Source organism: Salmo salar, chromosome ssa11, assembly GCF_905237065.1.
Source record: "Salmo salar chromosome ssa11, Ssal_v3.1, whole genome shotgun sequence".
NCBI lineage: Eukaryota > Metazoa > Chordata > Actinopteri > Salmoniformes > Salmonidae > Salmo > Salmo salar.
In genome coordinates this window covers 2,035,741-2,044,005 of record NC_059452.1, presented here as the reverse complement: position 1 = coordinate 2,044,005, position 8,265 = coordinate 2,035,741, and positions in this window count along the sequence as shown.

Genomic DNA, 8,265 nt, shown 5'->3' with positions numbered 1-8,265 from the left:
TATGCGCTAACTGAATCGAAGCTGATAATTATATGTTTTTTACTCCACTGGTCTCAGGAAGAAATGATGAGTCCTCACTGTCCTATCGAGACCGGATACTGGTAGCTACCACAGCCTGGTCAGCTCTAGCCTCTTGTTATCTGTCAGATAGTGATTTGAGGTGGCTATTATTACTATCTAACAGCTGTTGTTTGTACAGAAATGTTTCGTATTCTTTGTTTTGTCCCTTTTCAGAAGTAAATTAACTTGGCTAGCTTTCGCAAGTTGATGTTCCATTAGAGAAAGAGCTGGCTAACATTAGCTATTATTTTTTCCTCAATCACACTAGACCTGAATCAAATGAAGAAACCATCAACAAAATGATTGAAGATCAATATTCTGACTTTTTCAGTGCAATCTGATTTTTTTTAGTCAGTATGGCAATGTAATGTTGTTGATCTGTCAGTTTCCCTAGCTAATTCCCTACTTTTCACACTGACACAGTAAGAAACAGCTCTAACATTACAGGCTTCACTGTCATGGTGCACAGTAGAGGTCTGTGTGGCACTGATTTCTACAATCAAAAATCTTTGTATTTTTTCAAGAGTTGATAATTTGTTAGGCTTCAGGTTAATGGTTAAAGGTGCAACACAATATTTATTATTGACTTACCTTTGATCTCTTACCTGATTTGATGACTGTGGGCAGTGTTGCTTACTTTTTGTTCTGAAAATGCAGGAAATTAGCTTTAGATGCACCCCCTTGTGTTTTAGGATATTGTCCTGCTGAAAGGTGAAGTAATGTCGCAGTGTCTGATGGAAAACAGACTGAACCAGGTTTTAGACATGAGAGAAGGCCTTAATTCCTGGAATAAGTGTACCAATGTATCATCAGGGTTTCAAACGTGGGGCAAGACACATCATTGAAAACCAACCATTTCTGTTCCTTTTTTACATGTTTAATTTTTAATCAAATCAAATTTTATTGGTCACAAACACATGCTTAGCAGATGTTATTGTGGGTGTAGGGAAATGCTTGTGCTTCTAGTTCTGACAGTGCAGCAATATATAACAAGTAATATCTAACAATTTCACAACAAATACCTAATACACACAAATCTAAGTAAATAGTACAGTATATAGTATAGAATAAAGTATTGTTATGACTCTCTCTCCTGGGTGAAGATCAAAGTTAGCCCCGCTCCCCCTCTCTCCCACCAGAGAGGAAGGGGGAAGGACGGTTTTTTGACTTAATGCCAGTCATAAACTTTCTCTCTTTGAGAATGGAATGTCTGAGTGTTACTTTAACATCAAAGGATTGGACATTGGAACATTAGTTTTGGAATCCAAACATTTGGAATGGTCGGTGGGGATCCAAACAATAATCATGTAATTTAGTATTTTGTCATATCATTAAGGATGGTATAACTAAATAACTGTATCTTTAAGAGCTTTCACAATGTAGATATCAGATTTACATCTAAATGTTGTAAAACATATATGATTAAATATGAAAATATTTGTGAAAAGAAAGCAATGTGATTTTTTTCATATAAACTTTTGCCAAGTCGGTAACCACGCCCATGTGACCACAGACATTTTGGCAATGTAATGGAACTGCTCTACAAGGTGAGTGCGTAAAAGGACTTGCTGAAAAATTAACCTGTCTGGGCTAGGGGGCAGTATTTTCACGGCCGGATGAAAAACGTACCCAATTTAAACAGGTTACTACTCTGGCCCAGAAACTAGAATATGCACATAATTAGTAGATTTGGATAGAACTGTTTGAATGGTGTCTGTGAGTATAACAGAACTCATATGGCAGGCAAAAACCTGAGAAAAAGTCAACCAAGAAGTGGAGGATCTGAGAATTGCAGTTCTTCTTTCTAGTCCCTTTCGAAACTACAGTATCCGTGGGGTTACGTCGCACTTCCTACGGCTTCCATTGGCTGTCTAAAGCCTTCAGAAAGTGGTTTGAGCATTTTCCTGTCACTGGGCAGATAATAGGATCTCAGTTACTGAGTGGTCTGCCTGGCAACAAAGGGATTGGATATGCGGGGTCACGCGAGCACGCTGTTCCTGCTTTTTCTCCTTGAATGAATACACTATTGTCCGGTTGGAATATTATCGCAATTTTACGTTAAAAATACCATATAGATTGATTTTAAACAGCGTTTGACATGCTTCTAAGTACGGTAATGGAACATTTTGACTTTTCGTCTCTGGTTCAGCACTCGCGCGTTATGCCTTTGGATAAGTGTGGATAAGTATGCACGAACAAAACGGAGGTATTTGGACATAAATATGGATTATTTGGAACAAAAACAACATTTCTTCTGGAAGTACCAGTCCTGGGAGTGCATTCTGATGAAGATCAGCAACGGTAAGAGAATATTTCTAATACTAATTCTGAGATTAGGTTGCCCCGAACTTGGCGGGTGTCTGAATAGCTCGCCGTGATGGCTGAGCTATGTACTCAGAATATTGAAAAATGTGCTTTCTCCGTAAAGCTATTTTAAAATCTGACACAGCGGTTGCATCCAGGAGTAGTCCATCTATAATTCTTTAAATAATTTTTATATATTTTGTCAACGTTTATGATGAGTATTTTTGTAAATTGATGTGCACATTCACCGTGCAAACTGTGCAATCACTGAAAATGGTAAATGGTTAATAGCTGGAGGTAAATAGTGGCTCATTATTTGGAAAGCACTGACTGGCTATCACACTATTTTTACCAATTTGTTATAACCCATTTTTTAATGGTTTATAATGCATTTAAAAATGATACAATAACCATCAATAACGTCATTCCAAACCCTTTATGAACAAATAGAAACTTATTGTAAAGTTTTACCTGAAATTCACTCTTTGACTGAGGGATTGTATGTGTGGGTTACAGAGATAAGGTAGTCATTCAAAAATCATGTTGAACACTATTATTGCACACAGAGTGAGTCCTTGCAACTTATTATGTGACTTGTTAACCTGTTATTGCTAGGGGGCAGTATTTTCACGGCTGGATAAAAAACGTACCCGATTTAATCTTATTATTACTCGTGCCCAGATACTAGAATATGCATATAATTATTAGCTTTGGATAGAAAACACTCCAAAGTTTCTAAAACTGTTTGAATGGTGTCTGTGAGTATAACAGAACTCATTTGGCAGGCCAAAACCTGAGAAGATTCTGTACAGGAAGTACCCTGTCTGACCATTTCTTCCCCTTCTTGATTATCTCTATCCATTACAAAGGATCTCTGCTGTTACTTGACACTTCCTACGGCTTCCATGGGCGCTCAGAGCCCGGGAAAAAGCTGAATGACGTAATTCAAAGCCCTGGCTGAAACACACGAGCGCTTTTGCTAAGTGGTCTATCAGAGGACAAAGGGCTTAGGCTCGTGCACTGGCCGCCCCCGTCTTTCTGTTTTTCCCTCTATTTAGCGAAACACAGATTCCCGGTCGGAATATTATGGCTTTTTTACGAGATAAATTGCATAAAAATTGATTTTAAACAGCGGTTGACATGCTTCGAAGTACGGTAATGGAATATTTAGAATTTTTTTGTCACGAAATGCGCCATGCGCACGACCCTGATTTACCATTTCGGATAGTGTCTAGAACGCACGAACAAAACGCCGCTATTTGGATATAACGATGGATTATTTGGGACCAAACCAACATTTGTTATTGAAGTAGAAGTCCTGGGAGTGCATTCTGACGGAGAACAGGAAAGGTAATAACATTTTTCTTATAGTAAATCTGATTTTGGTGAAGGCTAAACTTGCCGGGTGTCTAAATAGCTAGCCCGTGATGGCTGGGCTATGTACTTAGAATATTGCAAAATGTGCTTTCACCAAAAAGCTATTTTAAAATCGGACATATCGAGTGCATAGAGGAGTTCTGTATCTATAATTCTTAAAATAATTGTTATGCTTTTTGTGAACGTTTATCGTGAGTAATTTAGTAAATTGTTAGTAAATTCCCCGGAAGTTTGCGGGGGGTATGCTAGTTCTGAACGTCACATGCTAATGTAAAAAGCTGTTTTTTGATATAAATATGAACTTGATTGAACAAAACATGCATGTATTATATAACATAATGTCCTAGGTGTGTCATCTGATGAAGATCATCAAAGGTTAGTGCTGCATTTAGCTGTCTTCTGGGTTTTGGTGACATTATATGCTAGCTTGAAAAATGGGTGTCTGATTATTTCTGGCTGGGTACTCTGCTGACATAATCTAATGTTTTGCTTTCGCTGTAAAGCCTTTTTGAAATCGGACAGTGTGGTTAGATTAACGAGAGTCTTATCTTTAAAATGCTGTAAAATAGTCATATGTTTGAAAAATTGAAGTTTTCGAATTTTAGAGGAATTTGTATTTCGCGCCACGCCCATCATTGGATATTGGAGCAGGTGTTCCGCTAGCGGAACATCTAGATGTAAGAGGTTTTAAGTACATTTTTACTCCTGAACTTATTTAGGCTTTCCACAACAAAGGAGTTGAATACTTAGACTCAATATACATTGCTCAAAAAAATAAAGGGAACACTTAAACAACACAATGTAACTCCAAGTCAATCACACTTCTGTGAAATCAAACTGTCCACTTAGGAAGCAACACTGATTGACAATACATTTCACATGCTGTTGTGCAAATGGAATACATTTACATTTACATTTAAGTCATTTAGTAGACGCTCTTATCCAGAGCGACTTACAAATTGGTGCATTCACCTTATGATATCCAGTGGAACAACCACTTTACAATAGTGCATCTAAATCATTTAAGGGGGGGGGGGGGGGGGGGTTTAGAAGGATTACTTTATCCTATCCTAGGTATTCCTTAAAGAGGTGGGGTTTCAGGTGTCTCTGGAAGGTGGTGATTGACTCCGCTGTCCTGGCGTCGTGAGGGAGCTTGTTCCACCATTGGGGTGCCAGAGCAGCGAACAGTTTGACTGGAATAGACAACAATTGGAAATTATAGGCAATTAGCAAGACACCCCCAATAAAGGAGTGTTTCTGCAGGTGGGGACCACAGACCACTTCTCAGTTCCTATGCTTCCTGGCTGATGTTTTGGTCACTTTTGAATGCAGGCGGTGCTTTCACTCTAGTGGTAGCATGAGACGGAGTCTACAATCCACACAAGTGGCTCAGGTAGTGCAGCTCATCCAGGATGGCACATCAATGCGAGCTGTGGCAAGAAGGTTTGCTGTGTCTGTCAGTGTAGTGTCCAGAGCATGGAGGCGCTACCAGGAGACAGGCCAGTACATCAGGAGACGTGGAGGAGGCCGTAGGAGGGCAACAACCCAGCAGAAGGACCGCTACCTCCGCCTTTGTGCAAGGAGGAGCAGGAGAAGCACTGTCAGAGCCCTGCAAAATGACCTCCAGCAGGCCACAAATGTGTATGTGTCTGCTCAAACGGTCAGAAACAGACTCCATGAGGGTGGTATGAGGGCCCGACGTCCACAGGTGGGGGTTGTGTTTACAGCCCAACACCGTGCAGGACGTTTGGCATTTGCCAGAGAACACCAAGATTGGCAAATTTGGCACTGGCGCCCTGTGCTCTTCACAGATGAAAGCAAGTTCACACTGAGCACGTGACAGACGTGACAGAGTCTGGAGACGACGTGGAGAACGTTCTGCTGCCTGCAACATCCTCCAGCATGACCGGTTTGGTGGTGGGTCAGTCATGGTGTGGGGTGGCATTTCTTTGGGGGGCCGCACAGCCCTCCATGTGCTCGCCAGTGGTAGCCTGACTGCCATTAGGTACCGAGATGAGATCCTCAGACCCCTTGTGAGACCATATGCTGGTGCGGTTGGCCCTGGGTTCCTCCTAATGCAAGACAATGCTAGACCTCATGTGGCTGGAGTGTGTCAGCAGTTCCTGCAAGAGGAAGGCATTGATGCTATGGACTGGCCCGCCCGTTCCCCAGACCTGAATCCAATTGAGCACATCTGGGACATCATGTCTCGCTCCATCCACCAACGCCAAGTTGCACCACAGACTGTCCAGGAGTTGGTGGATACTTTAGTCCAGGTCTGGGAGGAGATCCCTCAGGAGACCATCTGCCACCTCATCAGGAGCATGCCCAGGTGTTGTAGGGAGGTCATACAGGCACATGGAGGCCACACACACTACTGAGCCTCATTTTGACTTGTTTTAAAATCAATTTTTATGCCATTTTTCTCGTAAAAAAGCGATAATATTCCGACCGGGAATCTGCGTTTCGGTAAACAGACAAAAGAAAACAAAGCATGAGGTCGACGCGGGCACGCGCCTGAGTCTCACAGTACTGTAACCAGCCACTTCCCAAATGCGCAACTTTTTTTCAACCAGAGCCTGCAAAGCCACGATTCAGCTTTTGCCGCCTTCTGAGAGCCAATGGGAGCCGTAGGAAGTGTCACGTAACAGCAGAGATCCTCTGTAATGGATAGAGATAATCAAGAAGGGCAAGAAATTGTCAGACAGGTCACTTCCTGCATGGAATCTTCTCAGGTTTTGGCCTGCCATATGAGTTCTGTTATACTCACAGACACCATTCAAACAGTTTTAGAAACTTTAGGGTGTTTTCTATCCAAAGCCAATAATTATATGCATATTCTAGTTACTGGGCAGGAGTAGTAACCAGATTAAATCTGGTATGTTTTTTATCCAGCAGTGTCAATACTGCCCCCTAGCCCTAACAGGTTAAGGACATTACATCAAAGTTGGATCAGCCTGTAGTGAGCTTTCCACTTTACTTTTGAGTGTGACTCCAAATCCAGAACTCCATGGGTTGATAAATTGGATTTACATTGATTATTTTTGTGTGATTTTGTTGTCAGCACATTCAACTATGTAAAGAAAAAAGGTTTTAATAAGATTATTTATTTCATTCAGATCTAGGATGTGTTGTTTAAGTGTTCCCTTAATTTTTTTTAGCAGTATATTTCAGCTTTTCATTTGTAATTTATTTTTACAAATTTCTAAAAACATAATTCCAATTAGACATTATGGGATATTGTGTGTAGGCCAGTGACAAAAAGTCTAAATGTAATCCATTTTAAATGCAGGCTGTAACACAACAACATGTGGAAAAATCAAGGGGTTTGAATACTTTCTTAAGGCACTGTAGATGGGAAATAATAGATGGATACAATATTGAGTGTTGTCTCAAAATTCAATGTGGAAACATTTATGAAACATGAACCATATTTTACCTCACAGCCTAGGGCTGGGAGTTGATAAAAAAAAAAAGAGTGCATTCCAGATTTCTAACTGAATGAAGTCCTTCACAGGGAAAGTAACACTCTAGATGGTAAAAGTATATTCCAACAAGTCACGGAGTTAAGGGACCTTAAACAACAGAAGTTAATTTCTAATTATGATCATTATACCTTAACTTCTTGTTTAGAAAAAAACAACACTCACTACTTATTTGGGTGTCACAGAGTATCCAAGTCAAGACTGTTCCCAGGTTTATGATCAAACTAAATTAGCCTATACCAATCATGAAAAGTAGCCTGTACTCAGCGGATAATGAACAAGAGCTTATTATCTATTCAAGAAAGCATAGAACAGCTAGTCTCACTGCCTTCATAATAAGACCAGAGAAACAACCCGGGAATTAACTTGCCTAGTTAAATCAAGGTAACCTTTTTTTTTAAATGACTTGAGACGAGAGCCTAAAACGACGAGAGTCAGCATCTTAATCAACCGAATCATCCCAACCCACCAATAAGCTCTAGAACAAGAGCAGCTTAATTAGCCCTATATCTATCTCCGTCACAGATCACGATAATGCAGGCGAGTTGGCGTCTTTAGGGCCCCGCCATTGTGCCTTGTGAGAAGACAGTAAGGCAGAAAGGGGAGGGGTGGAGGGATGAGTGGAGAGAAAGGGAAGGAGGGGGGAAATGACAGAGCGTGGAGCTTGCCGAGTGTATGGAGTGTGCGAAGAACCCTGGACCGTGCACCCAGCTGGGTTTTTGTCCTAGATTCAATCAGATCAAGAATTAACTGGTGATAGCCAACAAGTTCAGAATGAGAAAGTGTTACAACTCACATTCCAGTGTTAGAACTTGTAAACAAGGCTGCATGGGAATTATCATAATGAGACTCTGTCGCTCCCTCTTCCACCATCACTACCACCTTCCACCCATCCCCTCCGACTTTGACACATTTTGTATTCTTCCACTACACTCAACTGGACCCATCAGATCGTTTCCTTGTCCTGAAGTGAGAAGGCTCTCCCTGATGAGGTCAGGGGTCAAAGCTGCCCAGGAGCAATGGATAAGGGGCCAGAATA